This window comes from Ochotona princeps, chromosome 31 (genome assembly GCF_030435755.1).
Source record: "Ochotona princeps isolate mOchPri1 chromosome 31, mOchPri1.hap1, whole genome shotgun sequence".
Taxonomy (NCBI): Eukaryota; Metazoa; Chordata; class Mammalia; order Lagomorpha; family Ochotonidae; genus Ochotona; species Ochotona princeps.
In genome coordinates this window covers 9,367,434-9,382,863 of record NC_080862.1, presented here as the reverse complement: position 1 = coordinate 9,382,863, position 15,430 = coordinate 9,367,434, and the positions used below count along the sequence as shown (strand labels likewise).

General features: G+C 44.2%; 1 long non-coding RNA gene across 1 annotated transcript; it reads left to right on the top strand.

The window, feature by feature from the left end:
- Positions 1 to 9,620: 9,620 nt before the first annotated feature.
- On the top strand, positions 9,621 to 13,276 carry LOC131478371 (uncharacterized). Its single transcript, XR_009244435.1, has 3 exons — positions 9,621 to 9,807; positions 11,324 to 11,536; positions 13,176 to 13,276. It is a non-coding gene; the product is annotated as an uncharacterized LOC131478371 (long non-coding RNA).
- Positions 13,277 to 15,430: the final 2,154 nt, after the last annotated feature.

The window sequence follows — 15,430 nt, the reverse complement described above, 5'->3', positions numbered from 1 at the left end:
AGTCACTGACTTTCCGTTTCAACCTCCCCTTAGCCTACCCTTCTTTGTACACTGGACAGAAAACAGATTCGATCTTTTCCAAGCACTCTTGCACTATCATTATTATTTTCAGTTGTTGCAATCTCTCTTGTGCCAGCTCATTCCCAGCCAGCTTGGGCCAGTGCTTGTCCCCTCAATGCACCTGTAGCATTTGCTCCCTTGTGGTTTTACATCAAGGTCATCTGCAAGGCCCCGGAGATAGTGTTATCTCTTCAAACCCTGTCCCTGCTTAAAGGCCCAGCTCAACTCCCAGCACCCTCAAGACCTCTCATTTTTAGTCAACTTGCACAGTTTCACATTTTTATCATTCCTTTTATACCAGTTTTACTTGTTTTTCATGTGTATGTGTTGACTTTCTGACACTACAACATCTTTAAGGGGCAGGAGACCTTAAATGAGTCTTTCTGTGATGGCTGTGTGATCTAATATAAAAACTTGTTTTGTTTTGTTTTGTTTTGTTTTGTTTTGTTTTGTTTTGTTTTGTTTTGTTTTAAAAAAAAAAAAAAAGGGCACTTGGTGCTTAGAACTAAAAAAAAAAAACATACAGACTCAAGGAGGACTTACTGCCCCCACTGAATCAAGGAAGATGACATGTTTAGGCTACAGGTAATCCATAGAGGTAAAATAATTGTAGCAGAAAAATGACAAATCCCTCAGTGCAAGGCACTGGCTCTAAGATCCCATACAAACTCCATTGCCCAGAAGAACTGTGAGGCAGCAAAACTAAATGAATTCAGCTAGGTGTGATACAGTAAGGAATAGCAGGATCTGGGGTGAAATCCACATGACCAGTGGTGTAAACATCCCGATCATCTTAAAACATTACTAATTACAGTTACTATCATAGATAGTTGATTTCCAGCACAGTGCTAAAGTCAGATGTTTCAGCTGAACTTTGGCTGTGCTTACCTGGGTCTTTAGGGAGTGGGAAATACCAAATGAGATAAGTCTAGGCGTGTTCAGCAAAGAATAAAGTATTATATTTATGTGATTCATTATATTGGTTATTATAATACAAAGGACTAGCACACTAGAATTCTTGATGTATTTCTTCTGGATCTATACTCCACTTGTCCTATAGACCAGAGACTGTCTTGAAAGCGTCTGATGTATTTTATATACCCTGTATGCCAGGGCTTGACACAAGGTGAATATCAGCTGCTATACACTACTGAAGGAGGACACACTTCAATTATCAGTCAGTTTGCAAATACATTTCAGCACACAGTAGAAATGGCAAGAAGCTAGGCTCACAGCAACCGAGAAATAAAACTGCTGACACCTGCTATGGTTCTTGATACCCTTGAAAATTTTGTTTGGGGACGTTTTTCTTATTTTCTGCTTACCAATGTCTCCTCAGAATTTATGGAAGCTTTCTCAGTTTCCATAGAAAATGGAAATGGAAGAAGTTGATGTAAGAGGTTCTTCTGTGGAAATAAACAGAGAAGAACTGAAACTAGTACAGAGAAAGGTGTGTATGGAGTATTAAATATGAGATAGTTAGGAACACCCTCAAGATACTTGAGGACTTTGCATGGGAGGCTCAGGGAATGATTCGAGATGGAGGTATCCCCTAGGATGTCATAAATATTGGGTAAGGAGTGCCGCATGAGAATTCAATCCATTTTTAGAACAAAGATTCTTAGTCACTCTCATCAGCAATAATGACAATGAGTATGAAATACGCCTTATTGTTTACAAAGTATTTTTCATGTATTTTGTCCAGGACCCAGCACAAGCGGAGAACTGGATGATGACAAAATTTCAACCTCTTCCTGTTGCTATGAAGATGGAAATGCACAGCCGCACAGCACAGGTTTTTTTATTATTATTATTAAAGATTTATTTGTTTTATTTATTGGAAAGCCAGATCTACAGAGAGAAGGAGAAACAGAGAGAAAGATCTTCCATGTGCTGGCTCACTCCCCAAGCGACCACAATGGCAGGAGCTAAGCCATTTCGAAACTAGGAGCCAAAAGCCTCTTCCGGGTTCTTCCATGCAGGTGCAAGGGCCCAAGGCTTTGGGATACAAACCAGAACCCACATGGGGTCTCAGTGCCTGCAAGGCGAGCGAGGACTTTAACCCCTAGGCTACTCTGGACCCACAAATGAGTTTTAAAAGGAGAGACTCAAGGTTATGTGGTTTCTGGGTTTTGGTTTTTTTTTTTTTCTACTGAAGAAAACTCTCTGTCATGCTCACTTGATGAAAGTGCCTGACTCATGGATTCTCTGTCAATGTCATGAGTCTGCTCATTTGAGTCATGCGCTACATAAGTTGTCTAAACTCCTATGAACTTACATGGGTATACGAGAGGTCATGTTTCCCTCACTTGAATGGCTCTAAAACTGCTGCTTCAGGGACCTGGCCTGCTAAGGAACCCAGAAGGCAAGGATAGTATTCAGAGCGACTCATCTTGCAAGAGAGTCTGCTTATCTGTGGGAGCATTCCCTATGGTGAAAATCTTGTGAAGAACCTTCTTGTCAGACAGGTGGTCACCATCCAGCCCCCCTGGTGGGAGCCCCGACATCAACACAGACTCTGAGTAGTTCCGGAAATAAGGATCTCCCCCACCCCATCAGCAACCTATTCCGTTGCAAGTGACTCTGCCGGGCAAGTTTGTACCTTGGGAAAGCAGGTTCGGGTTCATGTCGAGGCAGAAGCTAACTGCGGTCAGCTGCCTCAATTCCTGAATATGATACTGGACTGTCACGCATACAGGCATTCAGTTTATTTGTCTTTCAACACACAGTTATGAAGCCCTAACGACAGGTGGCTCCCGGGGAAGACAGAAGTGTAGCAACTTCACACACACTAAGAATGTCTTTCCTAATGGTAGAAATGAGTAGATAAGAAAGGCTTATATGGAAGGTACAAACAGGGCAGGTCACTTACAAATTTTTTTCCTTATTTTTTTTTCTTTATTGAAAAGGCAGAGAGAGAGAAGGAGATACAGAGAGAAAAATCTTCTTCCACTGGTTCACTCCCCAAGTGGCCACAACAGCCAGAGCTGAGCCGATCCGATGACAAGAGCCAGGAGCCTCGTCTGGGTCTCAGACAGGCACAGGGTCCCAAGGCTTTGACCCATCCTCTACTGCTTTCCCAGGCCACAAACAGACAGCTGGATGGGAAGTGGAGCAGCTGGGATTAGAACTGGCACCCATATGGGATCCTGGTGCATGCAAGGTAAGGATTCAGCCACTAGGCTATCGTGCTGGGCCTACTTACAAAATGTTTGCGATTCAATATGATTTTCTAAAACTCAGGGAGAAATTTAGAGAGAGGAAAAATAAAAATAGAAAAAAAAATAGGTCCCAGGTTTTGGCACAATGAGTTAAGCTACTGCTTGTGATGTCAACATGCCATATCGTTAGAGGTCCCGGTTGTAGCTGCTCCTCTTCCAGTCCAGCTCCCTGCCTGTATGCCTGGGAAGGCAGCAGAGCACAGTCTAAGTGCTCCCTTGTGGGAGACATGGATGGTGTTCTAGGTTCCTGGTCGTTTGGCCTAATTTTGCAACTATTTGGGCAGTAAATCGGCAGGTAGAAGATTCCTTTTTCTCTCTCTTTGTCTCTATCTGCAACTCTTTCAAATAAGTAAATGCTTTATTTTAAACATGAGAAAATAAGGTTAGAATCCTCCCAGAAGCCATAACATTGCTTTGCAGATTCCTGTGTAGCCTAGGTCAGAGGAGCCAGAGCAGGCACAGTTTGCAGGCCACGTGAAGGGTGGCTTGACTTTGTAAACAGTGAGAGCTCTTAATACAACTTTTAAACAGGTGTGGCCTGATCAGGTGTGACTATTCAGAACATCACCCTGTGTGCTGGATACCTTTCACAGGTATTAACAAGTGTCACTTTACTGAAGTAAGGGCTGAAACCATAGGCAGTAAGTAAAACAGGGATATGTGTGTCTTGTGGAAGATGACAGGTGATCTGTGGAATGTTAGCTGTGGAATGACTACTTTGGAAGTCAGATAAAAAAGAGGTGGGTCAAAAAACTTGTGAATGGGGGCGAGGATGAAAGGAGGTGATGTCACGGACTGACGTGAGACAGCGTCACCAAGAAGAGCCCTAACAAGGTTGAAATATCAGGCGGTGTCCACCCAGGCCACCTGGATCTGAGAAAGCGGCCATGCATATCTATAGGTAGACATCAAGTCACTGGAGCAGGGCAGTCCTGTGTCCCAAGGGTCCAGGTTAAGTAAGGGGAAGAAGGGAAGGAGGCCAAGGGCTCGGGATGATGGCAACCCTATGGAGATGGCACGACCACAGCACGTTCCTGGGAAGCAGACAGTACAAATCAGAGACTGCCCCCTCTTGCCTGAGTGATGGAAGGATTTCCGGTTTTTCCGAGTTAGCTGTCAAACCATCAGGTTTTGAGCAGAAATGGCTTGACTCAAGTAATCAGACAATACCTTGTTCTGCTGCTGATTGAGTGTAGACTGCCACTCCAGTTGTGAGCACCTTGCAGAAGACCCCCCGAGAGATGACAGTGCTACCCACAGATGTGGAAGGCCTATAGGATGTTTTACTGAATCAGATGTGCAGTAACTGCACTTGAGCTAATGGGGGCTGGATCGTGGTGGGGATGTGAAATTGCAAAGTAAAAAATAGCAGTGAGAAGGACAGTCTACGCAATATGGAGAAGTGACGGGAGACTGAATGAAGTGATGGCTGAAAGGAGAAGTGTCATCCAACATGTATCCATGAAGCACAATGAACAGGATAGGAGAGAGACTGGACGTGCAAGAGGAAAGGAGTTGCTCAGCCCCAAGAGTGCAGTTTCAGGTCCATGTTATTACTATTGAGTGTTATGGAAATGACACTGTGTGTCCCTCAGTTTGCTTAAGGAGGCAGTACACGGCAAAGTCCCATTAAATCTGAAAGAAGAAGGGGAAATTAAAACCAAATAGTCCCTTAGGTTGCTACTATGTCACTTATTGTCCTCTTCTGTCTTCAAATCAAGAATGCCTGCACACAGCAGGCCTGCTGGAGAAGCTTAAGGTGATGCCTTTTATTATTTTTTTTATAAGAAGCAACTTCCTGTCCAGCTAACGTGTGCCTTGAGTGTTTCCCTGTGAAAAGTACTTGAGCCTGTTGCTAGTTGCTACTTGCTGCACTGTCTCCCTTGCTAAAATAGCAAGAGTTCACAGTGGACCTCACAATTGTGTGGTACTGACCAAATTTTTATTTTTATATATATATATATATATATATATATACATATATATATATATATACCTATTTCAATGAAATAGAATTCAAAAATCCAAAAATAAACCAATGACCTATGGTCAACTGATCTTTTTTGATAGTGCCAAGATAATTCAATGGAGAGTTTTCCAACAAATTGCATAGAGACAGCAAGGTACACACATCTGGAAGAGATGATTTGTAGTCTTCATATCTTATACAAATTTAACTCAAGATGTTTTGAAACTGTAAATGTGATAGCTAAAGTATTAGCTCTTAGAGGCAAGCATAGATGTAAATCTTCTTAACCTTGCACTAGGCAGGGTTTCTTAGGCATGAACATGAAATGCAAGCAATCAGAGAAAAAAAATAGAGATTTCATTCAAACTTGTGCTTCCAAACTACATCAAAACAATTGTGCTCTGACAAAAAGCATTATCAAGAAACTGAAAAGCCAATGCACAGAGCAGTAGAAAGTATTTGTAAATAACATGTATAATAAAGAGCTTGACAGTTTGGTAGATCCTTAACATGTTAAAATACAGTCACCAGTCTAGCCAGCAATCCCACTCCTACATATATACACAAGAAAGTTGAAGTCACGTTATCTGCAGAAATTTGTATAGCAGCATTAGCCATGATATCCAACAAGTGGAAACACCCTAAATGTCCATCAACAGTTGACTAGAAAAAAAAAAAACAGTTGACTAGATAAACAAAACCCGGCTTATTGTACACTGGAATATTATTCATTCACAAAAATGAACATGGACTGATCTGGATTAGGTCAACCTTGATAGCAATATGCCCCCAGAAAGAGACCAGTTCTGCAAGTCCACATATTAATTTCATTTGTGTGAAATGTCCAGAATAAGCAATTGACAGAGAAAGGTACGTTAGTGGTTGTGGGGAGCTAGAGAGAGAATGAAGGAGAAATGGGAACTTTTTTAATAGCTCTGGGAAAAAAAAGTCCCCAAATTAGCTAGTGGTGTTGATTGCAAAATTGTGTGACTATACTCAAAACCACTGAATGGTATAATTTTTAAAGTTTTATTTTATTTTTATATTGTATACATAGTTTACAAGGATGCACGCCCATGAGGACCACCAGGGAGGGTCAAGGTATGGGGGAAGGTGATTGGGACAAATGCTTACAATTTCTCTTTTCCTTCCATTTTCTCCTTACTGGGTGGGATGGGAAGGGGTGTGGGGGGCAGACACTGAGGGAGAGGAAGGGAGCTGCTCCCAGTTGCTCCTACGTTAGCACCAGGAATAAGGATGGCCAGTTGATGGCATCTTAGTAACCCTGATGTGGAAAGCTATGTTCTACATTGCTCGAGTAGTTTTGATAGTTCCAAGACACTGTTGGTTTCATTGCTCTAAGGTTGAGAAAATCCTTTCATAGTCCATTAGTTGACAGAATCTTCCTTAGCATCCACTCACCCAGATATCTGCTGCCAAAACTTGCCCAGCATGCTGTCCACCGCATAGGCATCGGCAATTAAGAAGGCACAGTCCTAATACATGCATTCCACGGTCAGATCACAAATCTGTGTTTTCCCTGTGACCGTAATTTTGAGTCCAGTAGTCCAGTGAGTGAGCCCCCCAGTAAACCTTACCTGGGATGACCCCAGACCTCAGTCTTACTTGCGCCAACCAGTTCAGGGTCTGGTTCAGTCAGTGACCCACATCAGCACATGCACATACTGGTGATTATAGTTGCCTGGTCAATTATGTACCCAACCCCATATCCTGTGCAAACTGATGGATAAAGTAGCCCAACCCAGCATGCCACAGACCCTTGGACACAGAATGGTATGATTCTTTTTTTTTTCAAGTTTGTGTTTTACTTAGATACACACACATTGATAAATTATGCTTCAATAAAACTGTTTGAGGAAACTAAGATGTATTTCTCTGAAAAGTAAAAGGGAAAATCAGAGGGCAAGAGTGTTTTCATTCCTGGACTCACTCCCCAAATGGCTGTGACAATCAGGGCTGGGCCAGGCCAAAGTCTGAAACCTGGCACTCTACCCAGGTCTCCCACACCAGTAGCAAAGACCCAAGCCACATTTCACTACTTGCCACACCTAGGAGCAAGGGAGTTATACTGGAAATGAGCCAGCCAGAACGTGAACCGGGACTCCAATATGGAATGCTGGCATCCCAGGCAGTGGCTTAAAACCCATTGTGCAACAATACTGGCCCTGAAAGAAACTTGTTTTAATTTTAAGACAGAAGCACATACATAAAACCCTCAGAAGACCACTCCTAATGCAGGTTACCCTCATTTCTTCAAAGACAGGGCCTGCCTGGTGTTTGTGTTCCTCATCTTGCAGATCTACTCCCTCCTTCACCAAGATTATCTGTTGCCAACAGCAACCCTCTGAGACCAGTTCATTCTCCTGGTCCAAATTGCCTCCTGGCTTTCCAGCGCACTAGAGCAGCTGTGTTTTCTCCCTAATGTAAGGTATAACTCCAACAGATTTCACTTGGAGCAACGGTTCCACCACAAGAAGGCCTGGTTACAAAGGCTGAAGCAGGAAGCACAGAAAGTGGAACTGGTCCAAGGTGGGACTCCCCACCCCCTCCCCAACAGAGCTATTTTCTGTTCTCCCAGCTGAAGCGCTTATTAAGCAGCAGTTCATGTGATGGGTGCCCTTGTGGGCAACAGTCAAGACAGCAAGTTCAGTCAACTAGCAAGTATTTGTTGAGACTGCAGCTCTGGTCTACTGAGCCCTCATCTCATGTGTCTGACCTGCAGTCTCGCTTAGAGAAGACGGTGTGTATTTAACAAATAAGGCGGGCTTTCAAGGACTTAGCAGCTCCAGCAGGTGTCAAGAAGGAGACCAAAGAGCAGATGACCTCCGGTGTGGGCGACTCACGAGTTGACCGTTAAAAGGGAAGAATCACTGCTTGTTTAGACCGACAGGGAGTGCTTTGCTTCCTCTTAGCTTTTATCTCACTCAGGCCTGCACGCAACCTGCAACTTCTTTTCCCGGTCGCGCTGTTTGCCACGGTCTACTGCCTCTCCACCTCGGAAAAGATTTGTGGATGAGTCATTTCCCTGTTTTCAGGAGCGAGCCAATCGCCCAATCAGGAGATGCCGCAGAGCTGCGTGAGGCCCTCAGACTTTCGATTGTCTGGTTCAGATGGTCAGGGGAGTTGTTCCTCTTGCTGCTAGTGTTGGGTCTGGAGCTACAGACAGTGGATAGTAAGAAAGGATGAGAGAGGGTGCCTGGCAAAGAGAGGTGGGGTGGCCCCTAGCTTCAGTGAGTGACAGGCGCATGGCCTGCCGTTGAGAGGGATTAAGAATATGAGCTGTTCCATCCCCACCTTCCAGTGAGAGTGATGACAAGATCGGCTGGCACTGACCATGCGCATCTGAACTGCTGCAGAAGGCCAAGCCTTGGGCCTTCCAAGGGGTGTGCCAGGCAGCTTGCTTCTTCCCTTCTGGCCTGGAGCACAAGGACACACAGTAGTGTCAGGGACACCTGTGGACTACTTTGCTCCAAAGGGTGTCCTGCAGGCATTGTGCTAATTGTTAAAGTTCACATGAGATCCCCTTTTAAATATTTCAAAGTTTTATTTCCTGGGGCTGGCATTGTGGTGTAACGTGTTAAGCTGCTGCCTGCAATGCTGGCATCCCACATGGGTGCCAGTTTGATTCTTGGCTATTCTGCTTCCAATCCAGCTCCCTATTAATGTGCCTGGTGACTGGGACTCTGTCAACCTTGAGCGAGACTCTGATGGAATTCCAGCCTCTTAATTTTGGCCCAGTCCTGGCCGTTGCAGCAATTGGGAGTAAACCAATGCATCAAAGATTGCTCTCCCTCCCCTTCTCCCTCCCCCTCCCTCCTTCCCTCTCCTCCCTTTCTGCTCCCTCTCGTCTCACCTCCCTTCTAACTCCGCCTTCCAACTAAACAGAAACCTTTGTTAAAAAGTTGTTGTTGTTGTTGTTGCTTTAACTTTAAAGTCACGGAGAGTAAGACAGTCTTCCAGCTGCTGATACTCTCCCTAAATGGCTGCAAGAGCCGGAGCTGGGCCTGGCCAAAGTCAGGAGCTTGGAATCCCATCTGAGTTTCCAATATGGGCAGGAGTCCCGCAACCACTTAGACCATTATCTTTTGTCTCCCCAGGTTTATTATCAGGAAGCTGGCTCAGAAGTAGAGCAGCCAGGACTCAAACTGGTGCTCCGATACAGAGATATTGACATCACAAGAAGTGGCTTAACCCACAGGGCCACAACTTTGGCCCCATATCTTTTGGATTATTAATGTTCATCCCATTGACAAAGTAGAAAGGTGGGCAACAAACAAACAGCGACATCTTTACACAGTTTATGCAATCTCCCAAACGCCGCCCGCCCCCCCCCCCCCCCCCCGCAGCAACTAAGTTGGGCCAGTTTGAAGGTGCGAACCAAGAATTCAATCTGAATCTTCCACGTGGGTGCAAGAATGCAGCTACCTGAACCATCACTGTTGCCTCCCAGGGTGCACATTAGCAGACAGCTGGGTGAAAAGCAGAGCCAGCATGCAGACCCAGACCCTTCAGTATGAGATGCTGGCATTCCAAGTGGTGTGTTGACTAGCCACCCCGAGTTCCTCTTTTGAGAAGCAACAGCAGCCGCCATTGATGACTCATAACTTGCTGTGGGTTACTTGAAATGAGAATGCAGGGTCTTCCTGGACAATGAATTTACAGGCTGTGCCTTTGGACTCGGAGAAAGGACTTCCACCAGAGGACATGGTGCCCACCCTGATCTGGCACAGGAAACAGAGCAGGGACCCTTCTCAATGAAAGACCCCTTTAATATGCTGCTTCCTTGTGCACTGTGCACGCAGTGCCAGCTAAAGAAACACGTCATCTTTCTGTTGCAAGCAGTCTTCTCTGGCTGAGATCCCTTGCACAACGGACAAGGAGCACATATCACCAAAGAGCTTCAAGTTTCCAGAAAGAGATGAGAAACCAGGGTCCAAACTAGAATGTGAATTGCAGCTTCCAATTCTCAGAGAAGAAAGGGACTAAGAAGAAACGTTGGAGATTGTGCAGTTCCTTGCGGAAAAAAAAACACCTGACCTTTTGTTTGGGGGGATTTATGCATTTTTGTCCTGAGAAAGAAGTAAGTTGGGGTAGCAAGGGAGAATCCCCCCTCTTTTTTTTAAATCCCTGACTGGCTCTTTCCACAGGGGAAGGACATTCTCTTTAAAAGAAAGAGAAAGAAAGAGAGACAAAGATCTTCCATCCACTGCTTCACTCCCAAAACAGCAGCAAGAGCCAGGAGCCAGGAAATGCATATGAGTCTCTCACGTAGATGATACGTCTCAAACATTTGAGCCTTCACCTGCTGCCTTCAGGATGCGTCAATAGGAAGCAGGATCAGTGTGGAGGAGCTGGAATTTGAATAAGCACTGCGGCATAGGATCCAAGTGTTGCAATCGGCTCTACCGCGGCCCTTGTCCTGCTGCTCCCCCACCCCTACACACACACTTTTTCTCTATAAAAGAAATTACTGGGGACCAGCGTGATGGTTTATAGGCTAATCCTCCACCTGCGATGCCAGCATCCCTTATGGGTGGCAATTCAAGCCCTAAACGCTCCACTTCTGATCCAGCTCCCTGCTCATGGGCTGAGAAAGCAGCAAAAGATGATTGAAGTCCTTGGGACCTTGCACACAATGCGGGAGACCCAGAAAGAAGCTCCTGGCCTCAAAATGACCCAGCTGTGGCCATCTGAGTAGTAAACCAAAGAACGGAAGATCGTTTTCTTTCTATCTCTCTTTCCTCTGTAAATTTACCTTTTAAATGAAAATGTCTTTTTTTTAAAAAGTGAATTGATCATATTTGTGTGGGTTTACTTGAATATTCTGTTTCTGTGATCTGTCTATGTCTTCTTTTACCAATACCACACTCTTAATTCCTACAGCTTGATAGTTGCTTTTAATCTTATATTTTCACTTCAAAATCTAAGAATATCTTGTAACCCATATGCATTTAAGGACAACTGTTTGTTTTACACTGTGTCGTGCCTTGGAAGGAGAAACAACCCCAGTCATCTTTTCCTTGTTGCCTCTTTCTCTCTCCATCCCTGACAGGTGGATGGAAACCAGAGGACGCAGAACCACGATGATGCTTAAGACCACTCTAGGCAAGGCTGCTCTCTGTGTCACTGTTCGGCCTCTTGTCAACTGCAAAACCACTTCTGCTGACTGCTGAGACATGAAGGAGGAGAAGCAGGTGGAAGAAAAGCTTCCTGGGGAAAGAAATGTCTCCATGCAGGCTCCTGTACAGAACGGCGTGCAAGTCAGGTACAAGCAACCCCTTCCTTAACCACAAATTCTAGAATTTTCTCCAAAGACCGGGCAAGGTAGTCTCTACTGTACACTCCTTAAGATTTCTGAGAAAAAAAAGTTGAGCTATCATTATAAAATGAAAAAAAAAAAAGTATAAAATTAGTTTAAAGAGGAAGCTATCTTGGGAGGTAATGCAAATAATTTGTTTTGTGTTTCCTGGAGATGTGACAGGTGCTGGCTCCTATTTGATGCCTGAATTGCAAATAAAATGCCAAGTTCCCCCAAGGTGTTTTAAAAAGAATCCAGCCTTATTCAAGTTGGCTGCTTTAATCTTTTGAAGACCTGTGTTTACGAATTGTTCGTGCTTTTGCCAACTTCTCCTTTTAGTGTATTTAAGGGTCTGAAAGGATTAGAAAAACTTGCATTGTCTACTTAACTTCATACACATGGTAACTTTCCAGTTTTCTCTTTCGTCCGATAACGCTAGGATTTCAATGCTGAGTCGAAACTTGATTTAATCAACATGTGTGGCATGCAAAATGAAAAACCAAACATCTTTTCCTTAGCATAATGCTGAGAAGCGACTGCATCTCGTTTGTGGTTGTGGTATATGTGTCCCTGACTACCTAGGTTCACAGAAATGAGTGTACGTTGAGTATGCAGAGATGAATATGGGCACAAATTCCATGATTAGCACTCTTGGACCTTTAATAAGTCATGGCACATCTTTAAGCCTCAGCTTTCTGGTCTGTAAAATGTAAATGGTCGCTCGCTCTTTTCAGAGTTGTTCAGAACATCAAATGAGATCATGGGTTGTTTCAGTGACTGACTCACTGCATGTAAGAACTTCTAATCATTACTCTACCTCTCAGTAAGTGTCCAAACACAGACCAGTGTTAGAACTCTGCCTCTCAAACACCAATGAGCACGTGAAAGGCTTTCATGTTGTTTCTGTGCAGATCCTGATTATCTAGGTCAGGCCTGAGGTTGTGCGCTTCTGGCAAGCTCCCAGGGGAAACAGAGGTCAACCCTGAATGAGAGGATGGGACAAGAAATATTGCATGTGCAGGTGTTAAATCTGCCCCACTCACGTGTCTTAGTTCTATGTGAACATTGGACGCTCCCAGGAAAAAATGTTTCAAATACTGATGCTGGTCCCTCCTTTAATGCCCCACCCCAATAATTTTTTTTTTTTAGTTTTAAAGATCCAAAATAGAATCTGGGCATGAAAATATCTGCTATGATTTGGGTAGGGTTTTTCTTCACATGCTACAGACTCTCACATGAGAGCAGTTGGTGGATTTCTTTTCCCTTAATTTGTGTAAAGACGGGGGCAGACAGAAAGAGAGAGAGGGAGTTAGTTGATTGAGTAGTCAGATGAAGAGACCTCTCATTCTCAAGTGCCTACAACCATGAAGGCTGAGCCGAACCAAGGCAAGAAGTCCAGAACTCAATCTGGGCCACTAACTTGGATGATGGGGACCATCCAAACCCCTGATTTCTCCTAGGGCTCATATTACCAGGAAGCAGAAGTTGAAATCAAGACTGTCCATTCTGATATGGTATAGTGGTGTCCCAAGGGATGTCTTAACTATTGTGCCACATAGCCAGTACACATAGTCCACCTCTTGTACTTGGCCTTTTCTACAAGCAGCCAGTCCGCTCCTTCAGTTGCACCAGGATGCTGACACAGGATGCTGAGTTGGGCCTACCTGTCACCAGAAGGACGAACCTCTACCAAACAACCAGCAACAGGTATGTTGCTCTAGCCACACGAAGCAGGCTAAACAACTTCCCAGGTGGTTCCAGCGTCAGCTAAGATTGAGGCCTCTTGCTTCCTGAATCTGATTAGCACCCATGCTTGAGAAAAATCTTGCCACAGAGTTGTTTGCCACAATGTTTTGATTGCCACTGTAATTTATGAAGAGTAGCAATGTTTGGGGATCCCAAAAATACAGTGTATTTTCTACTCTTCATTTTATATGGTGGTAATCCAGCCCAAAGCCTTGCATATTTTAGAAGATTCAATTCATGGCAAAAGTAGACAGAAAATCATCTACCTTCAGGTTGTTCTGAGTTACTTAGATACAGGATTCATACTTGCTAATTGCTCTTTGCTCTTATGAATTTTTTAAAAAGTCTGTCTGCCTGACAGGGAGCATGCATTATTCCACGACTCTCATTGTGTGCTCTGTACAGGCCTGTTGGAAAAAGCAAGAAGTAAACTTTCTTCAAAGGCTTTGGTAATAGAGGGGGGAGTTTTTATGTATTCTGAGGGGAGTTCCAGAGGAAGTAACAGACGTCCTCTCTCTCATGAGAAGAAAGCATCGTGTGGTAAACACACTTGCTAAATAGATTCCCTGCAGTCTACACCCAAAGTTTACCTAATGCTCACTGTTAATCAAACCCAACCACTAACCTTCCTTACAAGCCTATTTCCCTCACTCTGTTTCATGATTCATCGAGGATAATAAGGAGATGGAAAAAATTATGAAAAGAATACCAGTCGTAGTAAATTTCTGAGCCTGCTTTGTAGAAAGGAGTGATTGCATTTTCAATGGATGAATAAATATTTCTTGCAGGGAAGAGTGGATTTGGTATTAAGTGGTTGTCTTTATTATAAAGCACTCAAGTATTTAGTGATGGTTCCATATATACAAAGGATCCACCCAAAAGGCTACCATTATGAATACTGTTGGCACCATCATTTGGGACCTGGTTATCGCAGATATGCCAGAAGGGCCACAAAATGGAATCCTGCAGAAAACCCTGAAGCTCAACATGTTTTCACAAGTTTGCCTTGAGCTCTTCTCACCGTGGCCCAGAGGACACAGGTGGAAATGAGCTACTTACACTGCAACCCTGCCTGTAGCCATCTTGCACCATAGATTGCTGTGCAAAAGCACATACATGTTCTACTTGGGATTGAAGCAAGTGTTGGAGGCAAGCTGTAACATGTTAGGCATGTGTGATAGATGGCCAGTTGGCACTTGTCACCACCAAATGTGCTATGTGACAGGAAAGCTGCCTATTGGTACCGTCTCTAACCAGGGGCAGCTTGATGACAAGTGCACATGGTCATCACTTCTCGGCCTTTTGGCTGAGACTAAGTGTGGAGAAGCACACCTGGTCATAAACATCCTTTCGTGTTCCCTCTTTGTGGAGTGTGTACCCAGTCTTAGCTGGAACTTGCTATCTGCAGGGCACTGGGATACTGCTAGCCCAGTCGACCTCTCACAGGCGAGTGGGAATGCAAAGCTTCCATGAGACGTACCATGCCCATCAGTCCAGCAGTAGCAAAACCATGAGTTACTGACCCTGGGAAATCTGGCTAAACAAGGACTGTCCTGGTTAGTAAAATAGTCTAGCTAATCAGGGTGGCAAGGCATTCCATATGTGCATAACCACTTCCCTAAAATGCAAACAGGGTCTGAAAGAAAGGGACTGGGGTGTGGCATGCCTGTGACCTGCCGGCGCCTTACACCTCACACATGGTACTTTGTCCATGTCTCACCACAGTACTGAGAGGCAGATTGAAGCATGGTTTACTGTTAGAGAGGCTGAGACTCAGAGCTGAACTGATGGCTCTCCTTCAAAGGACTCCTGATCATAACACAGTCCCTATTGGAGTCCAGACTGCCCTGTCACTAAAAGCTGCACTTTACCCATGTCATACTTTATACTGAAATAATCCTGCGTAGAGCTAATGCTGATAGTGTGTGATTGGTTGCTGAATATATGATTGCATTGAACAAATTAAATGCGTGTAGCAAGCTCAGTTAAACAGCATTTCTTCTTATCTATGACAGTTCAGGAACTAGTTCAAAATCTTCCCACACTTCCCTCATGATGAATAGCCTTCACCAACGATGAACAAACCATCCTTCTATAGTTTTCTCAAGTTTTATA